The sequence below is a fragment of the Lynx canadensis genome, chromosome A1 (genome assembly GCF_007474595.2).
Source record: "Lynx canadensis isolate LIC74 chromosome A1, mLynCan4.pri.v2, whole genome shotgun sequence".
Lineage (NCBI taxonomy): Eukaryota > Metazoa > Chordata > Mammalia > Carnivora > Felidae > Lynx > Lynx canadensis.
Genome location: NC_044303.2, coordinates 112,544 through 138,300, shown reverse-complemented (window position 1 = coordinate 138,300; position 25,757 = coordinate 112,544). Strand labels below are relative to the sequence as shown.

Here is a 25,757-nt window from a genome sequence, read left to right as displayed (position 1 = left end):
TCTCACGGAAAAAACCTTACTCCTCAGTGATCCAGATTCACAGCCCACCTGCCTGGGAAAGGAGCTTATGTTACAGTTGGCAAGCATTTCTATAAGATGACACCAATCAGCCACCCACGCTTTCTAGGGTCAGAGGAGGAGTTGTGGGGTGTGAAGTGGCAGCCCTCCACTGCTCTATCCCCGGAACATCACCAGGTGGATGAATGTTGGGACCTGGTGACAAGAGTGAAGGCGATCCTTGACCTCCAAGTTCTTCATGCAAGAACTTAACAGGCTTGGTGACAGATGAGAAGAGATTGCTGATATTTCACTATTGACATCATCTTGGATCGCTTGCAGGCCTACTGTCATTTATTCTTGTGCATTCTTGTAAAAAAAATTTTTTTAACGTTTATTTATTATTGATAGAGATACCAGATTGTGAGCAGGGGAGGGGTAGAGAGAGGGGGAAACATAGAATCCAAAGTAGGCTCCAGGCTCTGTTTGTCAGCACAGAGTCCGACGCGGGGCTTGAACTCACAAAACTGCGAGATCGTGACCTGGCCGAAGTTGTTTGCTTAACCAACTAAGCCACCCAGACTCATTCTGAATTTGCATCACTGAGATATCTCCCTCAGGATCAGCAATGGCTGTTAGAGGTGGAGCTGTCCTCTTCACTATGGAGCTGCTGCCTGTCCCAGAACAGGTAGAGGATGGGTTTGATACACACTACACCTCACTGCCTTGGGGGAGGGCCCTGTACTCTGAGCATGGTGCACATTGAGCATGGAAGGACAGTCAGGTTAGGACAGCAGAATGCCCCAACATTCTTAACAGAAGAGTTCATGGGGCCATAGCCTCCAGCCTAGGTCTGCTTAAGAAATAAATAACATAAATATAAAGCTCATCCAAAATAATACTTCATTTAAATTTACCCGCATAGAGAGAGGGAAGAGAGCAGAATAGACCTGAAGTCAGAGGGGCAACCCAGTCCAGACGGTATACGCCTTGCAGTCCTTGAAGTTGAGACCTGAGATTAGCTTATTTGGCCATAGAATTACAAGGGAATTCTTTTGACTTCCTTCATGCCTGCCGTCTAGGGCCTTCAGTTCTGGAAGCAGAGAACAGGCATCCCTTTGGGTTCCACAGTGTGTTGAGACTAAAGGGCGTGTAATAATGGCCGAGGGTCTTCAGAGTTCCAGAGTTGTGGGCAGCTGATGACAAGCTCAGAGTCATAAATCCATGGCCTGGAACAGATTTTAAAGGGTGGAGAAAGCACTGACTTTAGAGTTAGAATGCCGGGTTGATGCCTTGCATTAATTTGGGCACCGGCTGTGTAACACCAGGCAAATTGCTTAGCCTCTCTGAGTCCCTAGATTTCCCAACATAAAATTAAATAGTATACCAGCCTTCTTCCAACAGGTTTCTTGAGAGATCAAATAGATTAATGTATATGTGCTTAGATACTTTAAAGGGGCTAGAAATATTCTAAAAATAGTGTCACTTACTTTTAAAGTCCCAAGCTCCTGAAACCCAACATTTTAAAGCCTCTTTTGGACTGCCTGAACAAAAGAAAACTTTCCTGAACTGGCATACTGAATCTGGCAGAAGAGGCTGACATTGGCTGGCAAGTTTCAGCACATTTTCAGGTTGACACATGGGTCTTGTATGTAGAAGATGCTCAATGGCCTGCTTTTAGACTCCACTGAGATAGAACTGAGGAAACAGATTAAAATTAACGGGAGGGGCGTATGTGGGATAAACAATTATAATACAGCAGTGTCAATAAAGTGTGAACATAAGAGAGCTGATCCAGGAGCTTGTGGAGCTTTTCGTGTGTGTCCTGTAAAAGGGAGAAGCAATTTCCTTGGAAGTAGAAAAAGATAAATGACTACCCACTGTCCACATTTCAGCCAAGGATTCCTGAAGCGAGGAAGATGCTTAATGAGAAACAAATGATTTAGTTGTTTGCAAGGCTTATTTTAACTCATTGTATTCAAATTTACTTTGCTTTCTTTTCAAAGGTAACTTATGGTCACCCAGTTTCATTGATTCACATCTTTAGTTCAATAAATTATTCCAAAGTTCTAGTCCAGTGATTGTCAGTCTTGGTGAGGCAACAGAAATCACTTAAGCAAATAGAGATAGATAGATAGACAATAGATCAATAGGTGGATAACAAGATTTGCATGGCATCCCCAGACCTCTTGAGTCAGAATCTTCTAGAATCTGGACTCAAGTATCAATATATTCCCTAAAGCTCCACAGGTCACCCTGAAACATGCTCAAGTTGAGGACCACAATGCCTTCAAATCCTTCATTCTGCAATGCCAACATTGTAACCCTTGAACTCACTTGTTTAGAATTGTGTAACTGCTTTTTTAACTGACTTTAAATACTGTTTTGGGGGAAAGGCATGCACTCTTTCAAGCAAGACTTGATTCTAAACGTGATTCTATAGAATTTTATCAGGGGTGCCTGGGGTGGCTCAGTCGGTTGTGTGTCTGACTTTGGCTCAGATCATGATCTCACAGCTCGTGAGTTCAAGCCCCACGCCGGGCTCTGTGCAGACAGCTCAACTCTGGAGCCTGTTTTGGATTCTGTGTCATCCTCTCTCTGCCCCTTCCCCACTCATGCTCTGTCTCTCTCTGCCTCTCAAAAATGCATAAACGTTAAATTTTTTTTAATTTTATAAAAAAACCCATCTAATTTCATGGTGATTCTATATAACTGATGGATAGGGAAGATCTTGTATTTGGAGGAAGAAACCCTTCTGACTGTAAAAGGACTGTTATGAAAGAAGTCATTTCACTCCCTCTGTGTTCCAGCCTGGGGCACATGTGGGGTTAGGGCTGGGTGGTGAAGATATCTGTGTCTTTTGGCTTGAAATTCACTGGGTAGAGCCAGTTTCCCACTTATGTAGATGACAGCCAAAGGAGATGAAAGGAATGAAGAAAGCTGAGAAGTCTAATGGGAAGAACAGAAAAAGATGCTGGAGTTTCATCTCTGACAAGCTTTAGTTAAAATTCTCTTCAAAAAGGTCTTGGGGAGTTGTAATTAAGGCTCCTCATACCAAGCTGTCAGGAGCTTCACCTTACTCTTCTCTGGGGTTCTATATGGACTCCCAGGAGGTTTGCATGCCCAAGACAACATTGCAGGTGAATGCATACTTTTCTACCATGCAAAAAGGACTCACTGGTAACAGTTCAGATTGTAAGAAAATTTTTTTATTGTTCCTCAGGTTTTGTATACCACTTTCCACATAATAACTAGGTAGGACTTGAATTACTTTTAAAGGAGAATTTTTTCCTATATAAAAAGGAACATTTTCCTGAGAGTTTGTGTTACACACATATGCTCACATTCTTGAAAGCTGACATTGTGTGGCATTCCCAACCAAGCCTGTGAGATGATGGTAGAGCTCCAGGGTTCGTGTACTCTTGAGTGCAGTTTTTTGGTGCCCAACCTAAGGGTGGCCACTCATACACCCATGTCATACTGTCCTACGGTTGCACACTGCCTAATACGCTCAACTGTAGGCATGTGCGGAGGTGCTGAAACCCAGGGCAGAATAAGGGCATAGGGCTGGAATCAAGAAGGACAATGCACAGCAATCTCACCCCAGACAGAGTGCTGTGTAAGAGTAAGTTCTGACCTTGCTGCTTTGAACCCTGGTCATGAAAGTCATCTATAGAAAGAGGGACATCTGGAATGATGTCAGCATTATGGCAGTGTAAGTCATTTTCTTTTCTTTCCCCCTTTTAAGCAACTAAGTAGATAATCACTATGAACTCAAAAACCCTCAACATCTATGCCAAAGGACCTGGGAGGACTCCTTGCCCACCTATGCATTGAAAAATAAACAAAGAAGACCTCAGCAAGGGTTGCAGATCCAAGGGAGTCAGGGAAACTTCCCCACCCTCACTCACCAAGTGGGGCAGGTGGGGCGTGGGAACCTGGAAAGTGCTGACCTGGCAGATACTCCTGGTGAGACAGAATTTGTGGAGGTACAGCCTGTCTGAGGGGGAGATTCAAGCAAGATAGAGATGTGTTTGGATGCAGAGGAGAGGCAAGAACTCCAGAGCCACTCTCCTCCCCAGGATGACACTGCACAGGGCTAAGCTGTCCTTCTGTGAGGAGGTGGAAAGCAGGGAATGAATGCCTGGGTATCCCAGTTGTGGGGTTGCAGCTGGAGAAAACCCATTTTTATCTCCAGAAGTACCCTGATTTCTGAGGTAGGACCCTTATGACTTGGGAGAAGGAGAAAAGGAAGGAAATATCTTAAATACCAAAAGGTATTAAAGGAACTTGGTTCCTGCTGCAGCAGGAAGTCCTCCACAGGAAAACTGCCCTTGAGGATCTCTCCATCAGGTCCACAGGCACACCCAATGCCCTAGTGCTAAATCCACGTCTCCCCCCATGTTTGGCCAGCTGTCTGTATGCACTCTTGAGTGTGGGCAGTGAAAACACGTTGGGTAATTGGATTTTCTTGGGAAAAATGGACCACTACCTGTGGGCAAAGTAAAAACCACAAACTAGAGTTATAGTGCCACCTCTTGGAAAACAAGAGAGAGGTTTCCTGCAGTCAGCCTGATGAATTATAGGAAGAAGAAAAAAAAACACAAAGTTAAGGATTGGCCACAAAAGAGATCAAAGAAGTGGAACACGTTTATCCATAATAAGCCTAGGAAAACCCCAGAAAAGCAACACCAAGGAACAGTACCCCATCTGAATATAACCAGTAAAGATACTTCAAATGTGAAAGCAGCAATGCAGAAATACAAGGAACTTTAAAAATCTAGAAAGCAAGCCATTGCCAAAAGAGACCAATAATTCTCTAACAATCGAGCCCAAAGACACTTTAATAAAGATCTAGCTAATAAAGAATTCAAAATAGTGTATTGAAGAAACTCAACAGGCTATAAGAAAACTTAGAAATACAGCTCAATGGCCCAGCCCTGCTTCAGTGCTCCGCAGCTGCAGCCGGATAGTTTGCAGGTAGAAAGATGGTGTTTGTAAAGAGCGGATGGTTGCTGCGACAGAGTACTATTTTGAAGCATTGGGAGAATTGGTTTGACCTGTGGTCAGATGGTTACCTGATCTATTATGATAACTAAACTTGGCAAAGTGTTGAAGACAAGGTCCACATGCCAGTGGACTTTGTCAACATCTGCATGGGGCATGAGTGTCAGGATACTCAGCCTCCAGATGGGAAACCAAAAGACTGTACGCTGAAGATTGTTTGCTGAGATGGGAAAACCATGCGTCTTTGTGCAGAAAGCACAGAGGATTGTTTGGCCTGGAAATTTACACTCCAGGATTCCAGGACAAACACAGCTTATGTTGGCTCAGAAATCCTGTATGATAAGACAGCCGTGACTTCTTCCTCTCCTCCTCACACAGCCTATGGGACACCAACCTGAGGCATATGGCTATGGTCCATACAGTGGTGCATAGCCTCCAGGAACTCAAGCTATCTATTGTTCTGTATCCTGCCAGTACCCACATGAAGGACTTTATGGACAACAGCCTGCCAACCAAGTCATCATTCGGGAGTGGTATCGAGACAGTGACAGTGATCTGGCACTGGACATGGTGGCCAGAGCTGCCACTGGCATGGCCTTAGGCTCTCTGGTCTGGGTCTTCTAGAGTCCTTCAGATCTGGATGTGCATAGCTTCTGATACCCTGTGTGCAATAATATAATTTGCAGGGCATTTCTGTTGGTGATAAATGTTTTTAATAATAGTTTAATTGTTCTTTTGAAAGTGATGACATCATAGTTCTAACTAATCCATACACGTACTGTAGAGAAGGCTTCTGACTTGTGTTTAGCTAAAACATGGACTCTCTGGGGCACTGGCTCGTTCCAGGAGTTTCTTTCTAGAACTCTTGGAATACCTTATTTTGGCTACACCTGTTTAGAATGGCATTTTTTTTTCAGAGTTAGGTATAGTGCTTAAGGGATAATTTAGTGTTCTGTTAATATATGGTGACACATGTGTGAGTGGTATGGCAAGGAGGACTACAGCTTCTTTCTGTTGAACATTGAACTTTGAAATCTCGGATCAGAGCTGGCTGCATGTAACTTCAGGAGTTGTGGGCTGGTAAGCAACCAGGAACTTCCCTGAGGCAGTGGGGTGGTATCCCCAGGACCTCTGGGGCCAGCAAGGCTGACTACTCAGGATAATGGGGGAGGGTCAGCCCCCCTCCCCGCACCCCCTGCCCTGCCTCCTCTTAGAATGATGCTTCTTCATTTTACTCTTTGTTTTTTTGGTAGCGATCCTTGGAAAATATCCCACATTAGGAATTGGCTTGAGCCTCAAAGTTTTATCCTTTAAAACTTGAAGAACGCAAAACAGTTTCAAGTATGTGGAGGTAGATGTGCTTTATTCAGAGATGACCCTATGTTTTTAGTGTCTGCTTTGAGTATTTTTGTTGCCACATCAGCCTACTTATAGCTTTTTTTTCTACTTGTTGAGAAAGTGATATTAAAAGAGTGGTGAGGAAATGGAATGAGAGCCATAGCTATAGTGTTACTGTGTCAGGCCTCTAGAGATTGCACTGTGCAGAGGGTGCTCTTTTCCTCTCTTCTGTCCTTCTGAAGAGCAGGTGTCCTGCTTTGTGCAGGACTGGGGCACTGTCACTCTCCCCCAAGCACTGGGGTTCATGGAGCCCTGGTGGTGGCATAGTGGGGGCCCTTGGAACCATGGCTGTGGGGGAGACTCAGGTTATAGATGGGAAATGATGCCTAAGGACATGAATGGCCTTTTGTCAAGATATTACTAAACTTGACCAGGACACGGGCTTTGTTTTTATTCCTGATACAGAAGCTTAAACCATGTAATTTTGAGCCCCAGCTATGTGTGAAACTCTAGAAAACCAATAATCCTGCACTTCTGTTATTTCCTTATGCGAATTTGTAAAGCCCATAATTAGTTCGGTCTTCTGTCCCGCAGGCTTTAAACAATGTACTTCTACCAAGGCAGTTTAGCACAGTAATAGTTCCTGACCCAACATCCCAAAATACATTCCCTACTAGCACAAGTTCTGTTTTTATTTTCTGTGGCCAATTTTATAGGTCAACTGACTCCATCTCTGAGCAGACTTAAAGAGATCTCCATATGAGGCCATATGCCAAATGACCCTGATGGTGACCACAGTCAGGTCTGTTTTCCTGGGCAGTTCTGCTGAACTTACTGACACTGTAGAGTCTGTTTCTAGTTGAAAGGATGTGCACTTGACTATCATCCTTTGGGATATTTGAGATGTTGGAAAATTGCCAGATGTGCTGTGTGACAATATTGGTTTTGATGGTAAAAAATGTTGCTTTAATGATTTTACATCCTGTAGAGTAAGAATGGCTTTGTTTATATGATAGTCATTATTAGAGCTGTATACTTTACTAACAAAATATTAAACAGTGTTTAATGTGGCATTAGGGTATTAATTTTGAACTTGGAGTTATTGGAACCACAGAGTACTTAGTTATGTCACTGAAATGCCTGGGAAGCAGAGTCCCCCTCTGACGGAAGGGAGAGGTATGAACTGAATCTTGGGCACACGTGTGTGCACTCTGTTGGCCAGCCCTATTGGGCAGACATAGTTGAACCTGGAAATTCAGTGTTGCCGGTGACTTGATGCTGATAGGAAATGCATAGTAGGTATAAAGATGGGCTGAGAGATTTCATTTCCTTGGTCCAATTTCTGTAGATGCCAGCTTTGTAATCACCTCAATTTAGGTAATCCTAAATCAAGAAGTTAGTTGAGGTGGAAAAAACTTGTTCAGGTGTGAGTAAGCGTTTCACTTTCATGTGTACTTCAATATAATGTGCCTGGAAGAAGTTGGCCACTGACATTGCACACATGCCAAGCTGATTGGTTTTTTTAGTTACTGGAGTGAACTTCAGGATCCTAGATTGTAAAGAGAAGGGAAAGACCAGTGGCTGTGTTTCAGATGATCATCCTGAAACAGGCCAGACCTGGACCCAAGAAATGGATCATAAGAAGAAGTTCCTACAGTTGAAATGAACGGCCCAAGTTTATTTTCTACATCAGTTACGATCCTGTTTCATTTTTCTTTCTCCTTCCCAAGTTTATGTAGACACAGCCACAGAATGCAGTTCTATTTCCCACCTCCCCCAGAATTGATTTTCTGATTGCTTTCCTCTCATGTTCTCTAGTGCCCACAGAACCTGTTTTTTCCTGTATATGCAAATTGTATGTTTAGAAGTGAAAATGTTAATACATTAAATGATTAACCTAAAAAAAAGAAATACAGCGCAATGAGATTAGGAAAAAGATACATGAACAAAATGAACTCTTTACAAAAGAGATTAAATAACCATTAAAAAACCAAACAGAAATCCTGAGGCTGAAGAATTCAATGAATGAGATGAAGAATGCAGTAGAGAGCCTCTGAGGTAGAGTAGAGCAGATGGAAGATAGAATAAGTGACTTGGAAGAAGAAATTTTGAAATAACACACAAGAAAAAGAAGAGAAAAGAATAAGGATGAGGGGTGCCTTGGTGACTCAGTCGGTTAAGTGTCTGATTCTTGATTTTGACTCAGGTCATATTCTCATGGTTGATGAGATTGAGCCCCTCATCAGGCTCTACCGTGACAGTGCAGGAACTGATTGGGATTCTCTCTCTCCCCCTCCTTCTCTGCTCCTCCCCTGATCATACTCTCTTTCCCTCTCTTTCTATAAGTAAGTAAGTAAATTTAAAAAAAGGATAAGAATGAGCAAATGCCTTCCCCCACAAAACCTGTGTGATCAATGAGACTCAATCAAAAAGGCAAACATTTGAATAACTGGGATTCCAGAAGGAGAAGAGAGGGAGAAGAGAGCAGAACATTTATTTAAAGAAATAATAGCTGAAAACTTCCCTGGGGAAAGAGTGAAACATCGAAGTTCAAAAAGCTAATAGGTCAAACACAGGCAGCAAATTCCTTGACCTCAGCAGGGGCAACTTCTTACTAGGCATGTCACCAAAGGCAAGGGAAACAAAAGCAAACATGAACTATTGGGACTTCATCAAGATAAAAAGCTTCTACACAGTGGAAGAAACAATCAGCAAAACTAAAAGGCAGCCTATGGAATGGGAGAAGATTTTTGCAAATGACATATATGATTAAGGGTTAGTATCCAAAATTTATAAAGAACTTATAAAACTCAACACCCCCCCAAAAAAAACCCAGTTAAGAAATGGGCAGAAGACATGAACAGACATTTTTACAAAGAAGCATCCAGATGGCTAAGAGACATAGGAGAAGATGCTCAACATCACTCATCGTCAGAGAAATAGAAATCAAAACCACAATGAGGGGCGCCTGGGTGGCGCAGTCGGTTAAGCATCCGACTTCAGCCAGGTCACGATCTTGCTGTCCGTGAGTTCGAGCCCCGCGTCAGGCTCTGGGCTGATGGCTCGGAGCCTGGAGCCTGTTTCCGATTTTGTGTCTCCCTCTCTCTCTGCCCCTCCCCCGTTCATGCTCTGTCTCTCTCTGTACCAAAAATAAATAAAAAACGTTGAAAAACCACAATGAAATACCACCTCTCACTGGTCACAAAGGCTAAAATTAACCACTTGGCAAACAACAGATATTGACAAGGATGTGGAGAAAGGGGAACCCTATTGCACTGTTGGTAGGAATGCAAACTGGTGCAGCCATTATGGAAAACAGTATGGAAGTTCCTCAAAAAATTAAAAATAGAACTACCTTATGACCCATCAATTGCACTACTAGGAATTTATCCAAAGGATACAAAAATGCTGTTTCAAAGGGGCACATGCACCCCAATGTTTATAGCAGTGCTGTCAACAATAGCCAAATTATGGAAAGACCCAAAATGTTAATTGTCTGATGAATGTATAAAAAAGATGTGGTATACACACACGCGCACGTGCACATGCACACACACACACACATACACAGTGGAATACTATTCAGTGATGAAAAAAATGAAATCTTGCCATTTGCAACAACGTGGGTGGAACTGGAGGTATGCTAAGTGAAATAAGTCAGTCAGAGAAAGACAAATATCATATGATTTAACTCGTATGTGGAATTTGAGAAATTCAACAGGTGAACATAGAGTAAGTGAAGGAACAATAATATAAAAACAGAGAGGGAGGCAAACAGTACATTAAAATAATTCTTTTAATGTACTGTTGAATTTGATTTGCTTGAGATCTTGAGATCTTGAGATCTTGTTGAGAAATTCTGCACCCATGTTCATCAGGGATATTGGCCTGTAATTCTTTTTAAAGTGGGGTCTTTGCCTGGTTTTGGAACCAAGGCAAATCTGGCTTTGTAGAATGAGTTTGGAAGCTTTCCTTCTATTTCTGTTTTTTGGAACAGTTTGAGAATAGGTATTAACTCTTCTTTAAATGTCTGGTAGAATTCCCCTGGGAAGTCATCTGGCCCAGGACTCTGGTTTCTTGGGCGATTTTTGACTACTGATTCAATTTCTTTGCCAGTTATGGAGTTTGTTCAAATTTTCTATTTCTCTCAGTTTCAATTTTGGTAGATTGTGAGTTTCTAGGAATTTGTCCATTTCTTCCATATTGCCTAGTTTGTTGGCATATAATTTTTCATAGTATTCTCTTATAATTGTTTGTATATCTGTCGTGTTGATTATGATCTCTCCTCTTTCATTCATGATTTTATCTCTTTGGGTCCTTTCTCTTCACTTTTTGGTAAGTCTGGCTAGGGGGTTATCAATTTTGTTAATTCTTTCAAAGAACCAGCTCTTAGTTTAACTGATATCTTCTACTTTTTTTTGTTTATATATCATTTTTTTCCTGCTCTAATCTTTATTATTTCCCTTCTTCTGCTGGCCTTATGCTTTGTTTGCTGTTCCTTATCTAGCTCCTTTATGCGTAAGGTTAGGTTGTGTATTTGGGATCTTTCTTGCTTCTTGAGATAGGCCTGAATTACAATATATTCCCTTGGGATGCCTAGGTGGCTCAGTCTGTTAAAGCATCTGACTTCAGCTCAGGTCATGATCTCGTTGTTCACGAATTCGAGCCCTGTGCTGGATTCTGTGCTGATAGTCTGCTTCAGATTTTGTGTCTGCCTCTCTCTCTGCCCCTACCCCACTCATGCTCTGGCTCTCTCTCTCTTTCTGAAAAATAAACAAACATTAAAAAAATTTATACAATATATTTCTGTCTTAGGATTGCCTTTGCTGCATCCCAAAGGGTTTAGATTGTCGTGTTTTCATTTTCATTTGCTTCCATGTATTTTTAAAAATTTCTTTAATTTCCTGGTTAACCAATTCATTATTTAGTAGGATGTTCTTTAACCTCCATGTATTTGTGGACTTCCCAAATGTTTTCTTGTGGACTTCAAGTTTCATAGTGTTATGATCTGAAAATATGAATGGTATGATCTTGGTCTTTTTGTATTTGATAAGGGCTGATTTGTAACCCAATATGTGATCTATTCTGGAGAATGTTCCATGTGCTCTTGAGAAGAATGTGTATTCTGCTGCTTTAGGATGAAATGTTTTGAATATATCTACTAAGTCCATCTATTCCAGTGTGTGATTCAAAGTCATTGTTTCCTTGATTTTCTGCTCAGATGATCCATTCCTTGTTGTAAGTGGGTGTTAAAAGTCCCCTAATAATCTGGTATTATGATGAATGAGGTTCTTTATGTTTGTTACTAATTGATTTATATATTTAGTTCTGCCAAGTTGGGGGCATAAATATTTACAATTGTCAGATCTTCTTGATGGATAGACCCCTCAATTATGATGTAATGCCCTTCTTGTTACAATCTTTGTTTCAAAATCTAGTTTTCTAATGTAAGTATGGTTACTCTGGCTTTCTTTTTATGTCTATCAGCATGATAGATGGTTCTCCATCCCTTCACTTTATATCTGCAGGTCTCTTTAGGTCTAAAGTGAGTCTTTTTTAGGTACAATATAGATGGGTATTGCTTTTTTTTATCCATTGTGATACGCTATGTCTTTTGATTAGAGCTTTTATTCCATTTACATTAGAGTTATTAGTGAAAGATATGAATATGGTGCCATTGTGTTAACCTTTAGAGTTGGTGTTTCTGGTGATGCTCTCTGGCCCTTTATAGTCTTTGTTGCTTTGGTCTTTTTTAAATTTTTTCTTCACTCAAAGAGTTCCCCTGAAAATTTCTTTCAGGCCTGGTTTAGTGTTCACAAATTCCCTTAGTTTTTGTTTGTCTGGGAAACTCTTTACCTCTCCTTCTATTCTGAATGGCAGCCTTGTTGGATAAAGAATTGTTGTCTGCATATTTTTCCTTTTCAGAACATTGAATATTTCCTGGCAATCCCTTCTGGCCTGCCAAGTTTCAGTGGACAGGTCTACTGCTGACCATATGTCTACTCTACTCTTGTTGGTTAAGGACATTTTGTCCCTAGCTGCTTTCAGAATTCTCTTTATCTTTGTGTTTTGTAAGGTTTCCTGTGATATGTTTTGGTGTAGACCTGCTTTTGTTGCTTTTGAGGGGATTTTCCTGTAATTCTTGGACTTCAATGCTTTTTTCCTTCCACAGATTAAGGAGGTTCAAATAAACCTGCTTCTTTTCCCAGCTCTTCCTCTGGGACTCTTATGCTGTAGATATTATTGTGCTTTATGTAATAGCTGGGTTCTACCTTCATGATCTAATAGTTTTTCTTCCGCCTTCTTTTCAGCTTCATTATTTTCCATAATTTTATGTTCTATCACCCATTCTCTTCTCTGCTTCTTCAATCCTTGTTGTGACTATATATCCAGTAAGCTTTGCATTTCAGTGATAGTTTTTTTTTTTTTTTATTTCGGCCTGACTAGTTTTTAGGTCTTTTATCTCTACAGCAAAGGTTTCTCTAGTGTCTTCTATGCCTTTCTCAAGCCCAGCTAGTATTCTTATGACTGCTGTTGTAAATTTTTGTTCAGATATATTGCTTATATATGTCTTGAGCAAATCCTTGGCTGTGATTTCTTCTTGACCTTTCTTTTGGGGAGAATTCCTCTGTCTTATCATTTTGGCTGTTTCTGTCTTTTGTGTGTTTTAAAAGCTTGTTATGTTTCCTGAATCTGAGAGTACTGCTATATTAAAAGGGGCCATACACTGCCCAGGGCCTGGTACTTCAGGAAAGTGTTTCTGGTGTATGTTGTGTGCACTTTGCTGTTGTGTTTTGGCTGCTCTTTCCCACTGGTCAGTCCTCTGCAGAGCTCCTCCTAGCTTGCAGTGGGGAGTATTTGGAACTTTAATTAGGTATGTTTTAATTTGTTTGTTAAAATAAGCCTAGAAAAAAAGGCCTGATTTCCCCACTAAAAAAAAAAAGAAAAAAAATAAGGAAAGGAATGAAAAAAAAAAACCTAAACAGACAATTAAAAAAAAAAAAAAAAACAAGTATAAACCTGATTCCAAAGAAAAAGTAAGGGAAAGAAAAAGAAAAGAAAACAGAACAGAAAAAGAGAAAAGGGAAAAAAAGAGAAAAAAGGAAAAAAAAGAGAAAAGGAAATGAACAAACAAAAAACTGTAAGCCTGGTTTCAAAGGGGAAAAAAAAGAAGTAGAAGAAAAGAAAAAAATTAAGCCTTGTCCTATTTCCACAAGAACCGCAGGTGATGCTTTGAAGCACTCTATGGTAGTAGACTTGGTGCATGCAGGGTGCTGCCTGTGCTGATCTTCTGGAGAAGTCTGCTGCACTGGCTAAGAGTCAGACCTGCCCCAGTAAATACGCAGTTGCCAGGCACAGGGGTTTGGGATTTGGTGTCAGCAGTTCCCACCTCCACTGAGGGCTGCTGTGTTGCTCTCTAAAGTCCCATGATGTTGGTAGTAAGGGGGGGAAATGGCTCCACCTACTCTCTTGTTCTTGGACAGAGGATCTCACACCCATTCTGTTCAGTAAGCCCTCACAGAATAGCAAGGGCAGTCAGTGTGTCCTGGTCCACATATTCAGCATGGAGCTGGGATTCAAAACTTGAAATCTTTACCTGGCACCATTTGGACCCACCCCCCTCCTCCAGAGTAGAGCCTCCCCACAATGCATCTGATGTCCTTTGTCCAAGAAAAATGATCCCATGCCTGTGCAGTGCACGGAATCTATGGTGTAGCACAGCAAAAAGCAGCAACCAGGTTATCTGCCCTCTGCATGCCCCTCTGTCCCCTGCTGATGAAAGGCCTTTGGCTGGTGCCTCCAGGGTCTTTTCGGCCTTGGAGAGGCAGTATACCCACTTCCAAAGGTACTCCAGGAAGGGAGTGCTATGCACTCTGGGGCCAGTGTCCTCCTTCTCCCCTGGAGTGCATGCCACAGCTTCACTCCAAAGTCTCACACTTCCAAAAGCTCAGAATTTGAACTCTAAACGTTGTTTGCAACGTGACACTCAGTACCTCTTGCTCCCCAGTCCGTGGTCTGGAGAGGTTTTCCTCTTGGGTGAACCCAACGCTGCACTCTCTCAACCCCTCTCTCTTTCTCTTCCTTTTGCCTCTCTATGGAATGGGTTCTCTCCCCTCCACAGTACAGCTGTTTTTCTCTCTCCCAATTCACATCCGTGTACCTCTACCTGCCATGCTGTCTCCCTCCAACTGTGGAGATCCTTCTGCCAGTCTGTAGATGGATTTCCTGGGTATTCTAGGTGATCTGACCTCAATACTACTTTGCTTGAGGGACAAGAAAAGCCCAGGGTCTTCATACTTCTCCACCACCTTAACTCCTCTCCCTCTCCTCTTTCATTTCTGATTTCATTTATTTGGGTCTTTTCTTTTTTCTTTATGAGTACGGCTAAAGGTTCATCATTTTGTTTATCTTTCATAGAGCCAGCTCTTTGTTTCATTCTTTTTTTTTTTTTTTACTTTCCCTTTCTTTCCTTTTTTTTTTCTTTTAGTTTTTTTTTTTTTTTTTTCATTTATTTCTGCTCTGGTCTTCGTTATTTAATTATTTCTTTCCTTTACTAACTTTGAGCGTTGTTTTGTTCTTCTTTTCTAGTTTCTTTAGGTATATGGTTAGATTATTTACTTGAGATTTTCTTGTTTCTTGAGGTAGGATTTTGTCATTATATATTTCACTCTTAGCACTACTTTCACTGTGTCCCAAAGATTTTGGACTGTTATGTTTTCATTTTCATTTGTCTCCATGTATTTTTTTAAATTTCTTCTTTAATTTCTTTGTTTACTCATTGGTTGTTTCATAGCATGTTGTTTAGCCTCCACGTTTGTGTTTTTTCCAGTGTTTATCTTGTAATTGATTTCTAGTTTCAAAGCATTGTGGTTGGTTGGGATGACCACTGGGTGTGGCTCATGTAAGTGATGTATCACATGAATCTACTCCTGAAGCCAAGAGCACACTATATACACTTATGTTAGCTAATTTGACAATAAATTATATTTAAAAATTAAAATAATAAACAAGGATATAGAGTCACACAAAAAAAAGCATTGTGGTTGGAAAAAATGCTTAATATAATTTCAACTTTCTTAAATTTATTGAGACTTGTTTTGTGGCCTAACATGTAATCTATTCTGCAAAATGTTCCATGTGCACTTGAAAAAATTATATTTTGCTGGTTTGGGATGGAATGTTCTGTATTACCTGCTAGGTCCATCTGGTCTAATGTTTTGTTGAGAGGAACTGTTTCCTTATTCATTTTCTGTCTGGATGATCTATCCATTGATTTAAGTGGGGTGTTAAAGTCCCCTGGTATTATTGTATAACTGTCAATTTCTCTTTTTATATCTGTTAATATTTGATTTATATTATTTAGGGGTGCTCCCATTTTGGGTGCATAGATATTTACAATTGTTATATCCTTTTGCTAGATTCACCTCTTTGTCATTATGTAGTGCCCTTTCTCTTGTTACAGTCTTTGTTTTAAAGTCAATTTTGTCTGATCAAATATTGCTACCAATATTTTCTTTTTTTTTTCACTTCCATTTGCAAGGAATATCTTTTTCCATCGTTTCATTTTCTGTCTATACTTGTCTTTATGTCTGAAATGAGTCCCTTGTAGGCAGCATATGGATGGGTCTTATGTTTTTATTTTAATCTAGTCTATTACCTTACGTCTTTTGATTAGAGCATTTAGACCATGTAAATTTAAATTAATTATTGATAGTATGTACTTATTGCTATTTATTGAATTGTTTTCTGGTTGTTTTTGTAGTTCTTATTTGTTTTTTCCTTCTTCTCTTGCTCTCTTTCCTTGTGATTGATGACTTTTTAAATGTAATGCTTGGCTTTCTTTCTATTTATTTTTTGCTATCTATTATATGATTTTGTTTTGTGGTGACCATATGGTCTATATGTAACGTCCTTAGTATATAGCAGTCTATATTAAGTTGATGGTCACTTAAGTTCAAACTCATTCTAACTTTTTTTTTTAAGTAGGCTTCAAAGATAAAATTTAAAAAATTAAATAAATAAATAAATAAATAAATAAATAAATATGGGCTTCACACCATGGAGCCCTATGAGGGGCTTGAACTCACAAACCTGAGATCAAGACCTGAACTGAGATCAAGAGCCAAACATCCAATCGAATGAGCCACCCAGACACACCCCCAAACTCATTCTAAAAGAAGTCTTTTTTGCTCTCCTCCACATCTTATGTATATGTTATCATATTTTACATCATTTTATTTTGTGGGTCCCCTTAACTAATTTTTTAGATATAAATGATTTTACTACTTTCATCTTGTAACCTTAATACTAGCTTCATAAGTGATTGCTTTACTACCTTTTCTGTATGTTAGCTTTTACTCATGATAATATTTCCTTTCATAATTTTCTTCTAATTATGGCCTGTTCTTTCCACTTAGAGAATTCCATTTAACATTTCTTGTAAGGTTGGTTTAGTGGTAATTCCTTTAACTTTTGTTTGTCTGGGAAACTCTTCTTCTCTCTTTTGATTCTTAATTCTACCTTGCAAGGTAGAGTCTTCTTGGTTGTAGGTTTTTTTCTTTCACCATTTTGAATATATAATGCCTGCAAAATTTCAGCTGAAAAATCAGCTTTAGTCTTATAAGGTTTCCCTCATAAATAAGTAGTTGCTTCTCTCTTGTTTCTTCTAAAATTCTCTCCTTATCTTTAATCTTTCACATTTTCATTGTTATGTGTCATGGTGTGGAAATCCTTGGGTTCATCTTACTTGAAACTCTCTGTGCTTCCTGAACCTTGATGTCTGTTTACTTCCCCGGGCTAAGGAAGCTTTCAAGTATTATTTCTTCAAGTATTTTTTTGCTCCTTTCTCTCTTCTTTTTTCTGGGACCCCTGTAATGTGAATATTTGTTTGTGTGATATTATCCAAGAGATCCCTTAACCTATCCTTGTTTTTTAAAACCCTTGCCCTCTTCATTCAGAGGGCATCTTGGTAGAACAGCTGAAGCTGATGTGGACATGGCTGGGACAGTCCTAAGCTCTCTGTGCTGAAGGTATACTGAGGTTTGTACCTGTGTTACCTAGGCAAGATGGCTGGAGCTGTTTCAGTAGGTGTTCCAGTATGCACCATGCCGGGGATTTTTCTAGTATGTGCCATGCTGGGACTGCCTTGGTAGGATGGCTGTGGTTGGTATGGGCTAGGAGCCTGGGACCCACTGAGGCAGTAGACCAGCTAGGATGCCCAAACCCTGCTCCTGTCCATGCTGTCATGGTGGAGGGAAAATGGTAATCATGGAACTCCTTAGTCCCTCTGATCCAGAGTGAGTTTCAGCTGCTCCCCTGCCATTTGGCAGAGTTCTAGGGCTGAATCCTTTATATTCTAGTTTCTCTCTCTCTCTCTCTCTCTCTCTCTCCAAAGGTAGGCTATGTTTATTTAGAGTCACAAGTAGTTGACTGACTCAGTCTGACTCAAACCACGAGGAAACCATGCTGTTTCACTCCATTCTGGTCCTAGGGTGGCCAAGCCTGGCAGGAGTACTACTTAGGGCCCATTTGAAGGTTTACAAGTTTCTCACTGAGGACAATCTGTGACCGTGTGAGAGTGGTCAGGTAGGTCACCATCAACAGGTCATTGATGTTGCTATTGAGCATGGTCTCAAAGTTATCGGGAATTATCCTGGGTACTTAGTTAACCAGACTCATCAAGAAGTGGCCCACAGTATTGTCAGCTGATACCTTTCCAGACAGCACATCCTCTGCATACTGCAACACTGTGCTCAGGGCATCCTATATGCAAGCCGATGTCCCTCCTACTTGCTGAAAGTCGCTTGAGAGTCTGATCACCTGGTTGGGGCTAAAACAGGACTCCATGATCAGCTCAACTCAATGTGTTTAGTCATAATGTGCATATTTCACTAATAGAGGTATGAACATCACCCCCTTGGTCTTCCCAGGGACACCATTAAAGTGCTGAAATAGGCCTTGATGCTCACACGGCCAATCTCGAGGCTCATGTCCACAATGAGGTGAATGGGGTTGGGGGCTTCCCCGTGTAGTACTCATGGATCAGCATAGAGTCCTCTGTAATGTCATGGCCTGAAGCATCCCAGGCTAGGATGAGCTCATTTGGGCTTTCTTATATGATTCATACATGTTCTTAGTGAATTCTGAAAGTCCTCTATACTTTTTTGAAGCCCAGCGATTAATTTTACGACTATTATTCTAAATTCTTGTTCCGTTATATTGCTTAAATCGTTTTTTGATCAACTCGTTAGCTGTCGCTACTTCCTGGAGTTTCTTTTGAGGAGAATTCTTCCATTTCGTCATTTTGGATAGTCCCTGGAATGGTGCGGAACTGCAGGGCTCTTCCCCTGTGCTGTCTGGAGTAACTTGTGTTTGCGGGCGGGGCCGCAGTCAGACGCAATGTCTGTCTCCAGCCCACCGCTGGGGCCACAGTCAGACTGGTGTGTACCTTATCTTCCCCTGTCCCAGGGGCAGGATTCACTGTGGAGTGGTGTGGCCCCTGTCTGGGCTACTTGCACACTGCCAGGCTTGTGGTGCTGCTTTGATGGGATCTGGCATATTAGCTGGGGTGGATCCGCAAAGTGCACAGGGGTGGGAGGGGCAGGCTTAGCTCGCTTTGCCTTTGGTGGTCCCCAGCAGGAGGGGCCCTGCAGCACTGGGAGGGAGGCAGGTAGACCTGTTGGAAGGATGGATCCACAGAAGCACAGTGTTGGGTGTTTGCGTGGTGCAAGCAAGTTCGTGAGGGGAACTGGTTCCCTTTGGGACTTCGGCTGGGGGATGGGAGAGGGAGATGGCGCTGGCCAGAGCCTTTGTTCCCCCACTGAGCTGAGTTCTGTCCTCCAGGGCTCAACACCTCTCCCTCCCAGTGTCCTCTTGCCCTCCCGCTCTCCGAGCAGAGCTGTTGACTTTTAACATTCCAGATGTTAAGTCCTGCTGGCTGTCAGAACTCACGCAGTCCGGCCCCTCCGCTTTTGCAAGTCAGACTCAGGGGCTCTGCCTTGCCAGAGGGGCTGCCCCTCCACCACCCCAGCTCCCTCCCGCCAGTCCGTGTAGCTCACACTGCCTCTCCACCCTTCCTACCCTCTTCCGTGGGCCTCTACGCTTGGCTCCAGAGAGTCCGTTCTGCTAGTCTTCTGGCGGTTTTCTGGGTTATTTAGGCAGAGGTGGGTGGCATCTAAGTGATCAGCAGGACAGGGTGAACCCAGCATCCTCCTATGCCACCATCTTCTCGAGAGCCCCCTTGAGATGCCAATTTCAAGTCCACATTGTTACCTGTGCTGACTGGCTATAAATTGGAGGTGCCCACAACCCCCTCCTTAGGTTTCATTAATTTGGTAGAGTAGCTCACATAACTCAGGAATAACAATTTACTTACTAGTTTAAGGATTTATTACAAAGTATATGAATGAGCAACCAAATGAAGAGATACATACAGTGAGGTCCAGAATAGTCCCAAATGTAGGACTTTCTGTCCCTATGGCGTTTAGGGTGTGTCACCATCCCAGAATGTGGATGCATGTTGGTCTACGAGCCTGGAAGCTGTCCAAACTGGCAGTTCAGGATGTTTTTGGAGGTTCATTGCATAGGCATGGCTGATTAAATTACTGGCCATTGGTGACTGGATTTAATAATCTCCAGGTACCACCTCACCTCACCTCACTGCAGGTCAGGGGTGGGGCTGAGTGTTCCAACCCTCTAATCATATGGTTGGTTTCCCTGGCAACCAGCTTCCAAACCTAGTTACTTAGAGGCTTTCCAAAAGTCATTTAGGGGCGCCTGGGTGGCGCAGTCGGTTAAGCGTCCGACTTCAGCCAGGTCACGATCTCGCGGTCCGTGAGTTCGAGCCCCGCATCGGGCTCTGGGCTGATGGCTCGGAGCCTGGAGCCTGTTTCCGATTCTGTGTCTCCCTCTCTCTCTGCCCCTCCCCCGTTCATGCTCTGTCTCTCTCTGTCCCAAAAATAAATAAACGTTGAAAAAGAAAAAAAAAAGAAAAAAAAAGTCATTTAATTAACATAAACTCAAGTATGGTAGAAGGCCTTATTATGAATAACATGACACCCATTTCACTTTTTGGCTCTGAGGAAATTTCTGGAATTGAGGACCAAAGGTCAAATATTATTACAAAAGATGCTCCTGTTGCTTTTATTGGTTAGGAAATTCCAAAGGTTTTAGGAGCTGGAAGCCAGGGGCTGGTAGATGAAGCCCAAAATATATACATTTACTGTAAATCACAATATCACACTGTTGATATTTTTTATGTTGCTATAAAAGCATCCACTATACAAATGACAATGCAAATCTGAAACATTTCCTGATAGCTGTAGAACAGCTGATCCCACATTCTCATGGGGCCCCTGACCTATGTAAGGAAGGTCAGGGTGGAGAAAGTTCAACTCTGGGCTTTTAGGTATGGCTAACTTTTTTTTTTTTTTTTTTTTTTAACCAGAATGCCTAGATTTGAAACACATCTCTGCTATTTTCTAGCTGTGTGTCCTTGGATTGCTTAACTTCTCCACCTAAGTTTTTTAAATCTATGAAATAGGGATAAAAATAGTACTTAACCTCTTTGGGAGTATTAAATGAATTAATACATTTAACATACTACTAGGATAATGAACCCTACTCTTTACATTTTTTTAAATGTTTACTCATTTTTGAGAGACAGAACAGAGTGTGAGCGGGGGAGGGGCAGAGAGAGAGACACACACACAGTCTGAAGCAGGTTCCAGGCTCTGAGCTGTCAGCACAGAGCCTGAGGTGGGGCTTCAACTCACTGACCAGGAGATCATGGCCTGAGCCGAAGTCAGATCCTCAACCGACTGAGCCACCCAGGCGCCACCCAGGCTCCCGCCCCCCCCCCCCCCCCCCCGGTTACTTTTTGCAGGTAAAAGTCTTGATATCTTTTTATGTACTTTTGGAAGGCATCCAGTTAATTTGCTTCTGACTAAATTTCATTACATTCAGTGACATCTTTAAAAGTGGCTGCTCCCTTTTGCAGGAGTTACTAACTGTATTTATGAACTCAGAGGAGAAAATACTTACATTGTAATGCATTCCAATTCAGAATAATGGAAAATATACAGCAAGAGCCTTGGTCTTTGCCAAAGCCCCAAGGAAAGCATTTTGAGTTCTTTCTGTTTAAGTATTCAATATAAGAGCATTTGCCCTGTCTAACCCCAATTGAGGCTCTGTTCAAATGCAGGCACAGTTATACTTTAGAGCTCTTTCTCACCAACAGTCTTCCTTTCTTATTAATTTCAATAAATATTCACTGACCCAAAACTCTGCTAAACCCATGGGGGAACACAGAAGTTTTTAAAACTGGGGTCTTGTTCTCTAGTGTAAGTTAAGTGAAATAATATGCAAATTCTTATTTCTGGTATTTGAAGTAGCGCTTGGGGCCGGAGAGGTCATGGCAGTCAGCCTGTTAACCTTGTCAGTTGTCAATCCCAAAACAGAAAGACAGACAGACCTCTCTTTTTTCTTTTTAATGTTTGTTTATTTTTGAGAGAGAGAGAGAGAGCGAGAGAGCGAGAGAGAGAGAGCACATGCAGAAGCAGGGGAGGGGCTGAGAGAGAGGAAGACACAGAATCTGAAGCAGGATCCAGGCTGTCAGCACAGAGCCCGACACAGGGCTTGAACTCATCAGCCATGAAATCATGACCTGATCCAAAGTCAGACACTTAACCAACTGAGCCACCCAGGCGCCCCAGGACAGATCTCTTGGAGAAGTCTTCCTTAAAGCAAGGTTACACAGCTGTAGGTATGTTTGAAATCTATGGCATCCCACTGAAATCACTTTTCAAATGCACTTTGTGTTTATGTTTGGACAGTCTGCAATTATTAAAACATCTGAAATTGATTTGAATGCTGGTATGGCTTAACAAACACTTATCTTTCTCATATTTTCCTAAGGATTTATGTCCCCTGGACCAAGTTGTATATTATAAGAGAAATGTGCCATAAAATAAATAAAACAATTATCACTTACTAGATAATTCATATATTGACCTTATGTTTGTTTTGAGCTTTGAGCCTTAGTTCTTAGGAGCCTTGTATATGTCAGAAAATTAGCCTTTTGTTTGATCTCAGTTGTAAATTTTTTTCACATTTGTCATTAATTTTCTGACTGTGCTTACGGTAATTTTTATGAGGTTGAAATATTTTTAAGTATTAAAATTTATTTACATTTCTTTTGGACTTCTGATTTGTCTTTCCATACTTAGCGAGGACTGCTGCAGTCCAAGATTATAAGGAAAATTTCCCATAATTTCTTCTAATACTTATGGTTTAATATTTTATATATGTAAATATATTATATATATACTTTAATGTTTATTTATTTTGAGAGAGAGAGAAAGCATGATTCGGGGAGGGGCAGAGAGAGAGGAAGAGAGAGACTCCCAAGTAGGTTCTGCGCTAATCAATCTGGGGCTTGATCTCATGAACTGTGAGCTGAAATCAAGAGTTGGACACTTAACTGGCTGAGTCACACAGGCGTCCCTAATATTTTATATTTAAATCTGATACATTTAGGATCTGTACTGCTCTAAGGTATGATGTATGGCTCAAACTTTTTTCCTAAACGACTACTTAGCTCAATAACCTATGATGAGTAAACCATTTTTCTGCCCAACTCCTAACCAAGACTAGGACTATCTAGAATTGTTTTATTTTGGGAATAATCCATGAAAAAATAAGAAATCTCCTTTTCTATGTGTGTTACAAAAAATCTAGATTCACTCTTGCTCTGATTAAGCATTCGTGTGGTAGCCCTATGATAAAAGTAACATTTTCCTCCATTTACAGAGTAGGAAACTCACTGAACCAGAGAGAAACTGAAAACTTGCTCAAAATCATAGCACTAGTAAGTGACTGAATCCAAGCTATTAATCACTATGATACAGGCCAACTTAAAGACATATCAAACAATGCTGTGTTCATTGCAGTTATTCATGGCTTCTGTAAAGTGGGGATAACAAACTTACCTGTGTGCATGGATTGCTCTGGAGATTAATCATTCAGGCCATGTTCATACCAAGCACTCAGTGCTAGCTATTTATATTCATTTAATGATTTAGGGCTTCTGTAGCTCAGAGCCCTATATTTCTATACCACCAAACAGTGAGACCTAAATCTAGGTGTGAATCTCAAACTAACAGCCATCTTCTCTGAGTCTCCTCTGCATCTGCAAAATGGGCTCGGTGGCCATACTTACTCATAAATATTATTTTAAAGATTAAATGAGATAAAATATGGAAATGGCCCCACCCAACACTCTCCTGCATGTTCTGCCTTGCAAGCCTACAGACTTTCTATGTTGCTGATCACCTTCCTCAGATAATCAAAGCAGGAAAACCCTTCATTCAGTCTTGAATGGGCAGCTAAGAATTGCAAACAGTTCAACCTTAGACTTAGACAATAAGAAAATCTTACCTACATCTGTCTACTGTACCCCATAGTCATAGTGTCTGGCAGGAAACTGGGCTGAGTGGGTACTGGCCTCAAAACAGACCCCAGAGACCAATACTCTAATTGGCATGGATTTCCCTCCCCTGAGGAGGGAAATATGCCTCTTCCTTCTGCCATGGGCTGCTTCTCTTCCAAGATACTACTGCTTTTCCCCTTCTGGTCTCTGGAGCCAAATGAACTGGCTGGTGAGGCCAGTTTATACTCTAAATGACACCTCAACTTTCCTCTTTTACCAGCAGCCTTGGGTCTCCTTTCCTGCCTCTTTCCATAAAGGTCAGCTCCAATTTCTGCCTGACAGTTTGGACTCCAGGTGATGCTGGCCTCCCGTTCCCCATTAAACTGGAGAATCCCTAGGCTTCTCTGCAAATTCCTGGTTTCTGCTGGTTCACTGCATCTTGTACAGAGACCTTACAGCACTTGACAAATTAAGTCCAATGCCAACAAGCACCAAGGCAAGTTTCACTTCCTTTTACCAACACTCAAAGGGCAAATGACTTGTCTCAGAACCAATATTGAATACAGGGGCCCAGACATGATTATGGTCTAACATTTATCAAGCATAAGCTCCTGAACTAAATCTTTATATTCCCTCTTTTACTGAATTCTCACAGTAACTGTGTGAGGGGTGTGGGTGTGGCTGGGCAGGTGGCAGGCGGCAGGTGAAGGCCTCAGTGGCCCATGCTCATCACAGACACAGGATACTTTCCAATAGCCTTGGGAGGGCACTGTGCTGGGGAAGAGTGGCTGGGAATCCACCTGGATGAACTAGACATTGTTAGGAAGAGAACATGGGGAGAGAGGTTCACAGAGCAAGATCAGGGTTTAGGAGCATCAAGTATAAATTTACTCTTGTCTTTCTGTCCACCTGGGGTTGTCTGGTTTAAAATCTATCTTGATGAAGGACTGTTTGTTTTGTCTGGGTGGCTCATTTTTGTCTGTCCAGCTGGAGATCTCTCTGGCTCACAGAGTGTCTACCTGCCTAGTTGGAGATCTGTCTGGCTGCAATCCTTCTGGCTGAGGGTCTGTGGTTGTGTCTAGCCAGGGGTCTTCCTGAGGATCCTGTGAAGTTGAGATTCAGTCTGTCTCGAGTTCATTTATCCAGCTATCTACTTGGAGGTTTATCAGCCGATCTGGCTACACACTGATCTGTCAGTCTGGGGTCAGTCCATCTGTCTGTGAGGCTAGATGTCTGTCTCACTAGCCACAGATTTGTGCCAAACTGGTGCATCTGGCATCCAGTTCAATGGCTGGGGGTCTGTCTGGCTAGGGGTCTATGTGAACAGCTCAGAATCAGCCTGGTTTGGGGTCTTTCTGTCTGACTAGGATCTGTCTAAATAGGGTCTGACTTGTTGGGGGTCCATTCATCTCTCCAGATGGGGGTCCATCTGTTCCTCTGGTTTGGGTTCTATCTGTCCAGCTTGGCTTGGGGGTCCGTTTATCTCTGACTGGGCATAGTGTCTCACTGTCTGGCTGGGGTCATCTGTCATGTGTCTAATTAGAAGTTCATCCATCCAATGGGGCCCTATCGGCTAGCAGGGATCTAGCCTATTCAAAGGACCCGCTGATTTGCAACGTACACCCAGCTGGTAGATGGTCTGGACAGTGGGCCATCTGTCTAGCTTAGGATGCTTATCTACCTGAGGGTCCATCTACTTTTCTGGCCTGTTGACTGCTTGGGGATCTACCTGGCAGTCTTCCCAGATGGTGGTGCATCAATCTGTCTGCTAAATTGTGGGCTTTGTGGAATTGATGAGTTGGTGGGGACTAACCACCTGTCTAGAAGTCCACCTATCTGCCTGGTTGGAAGGCTGTCTGGCTGGTTGGGGTGTCTGTGCAATCAAGGGTCTATCTGGCTGGCTAGGAGTCCATCTGGCTACTTGGGAGTCTGTTTGACTAGGTCTGTCAGTCTGCCCACTTGGTGGTGGGTCTGTCTAGCTGAGAGG

General features: G+C 41.9%; 2 pseudogenes; one reads left to right on the top strand and one right to left on the bottom strand.

The window, feature by feature from the left end:
- Positions 1 to 4,976: 4,976 nt before the first annotated feature.
- LOC115525148 lies at positions 4,977 to 5,777 on the top strand (annotated as a pseudogene).
- Positions 5,778 to 16,468: 10,691 nt separating this feature from the next.
- On the bottom strand, positions 16,469 to 25,301 carry LOC115514818 (annotated as a pseudogene).
- Positions 25,302 to 25,757: the final 456 nt, after the last annotated feature.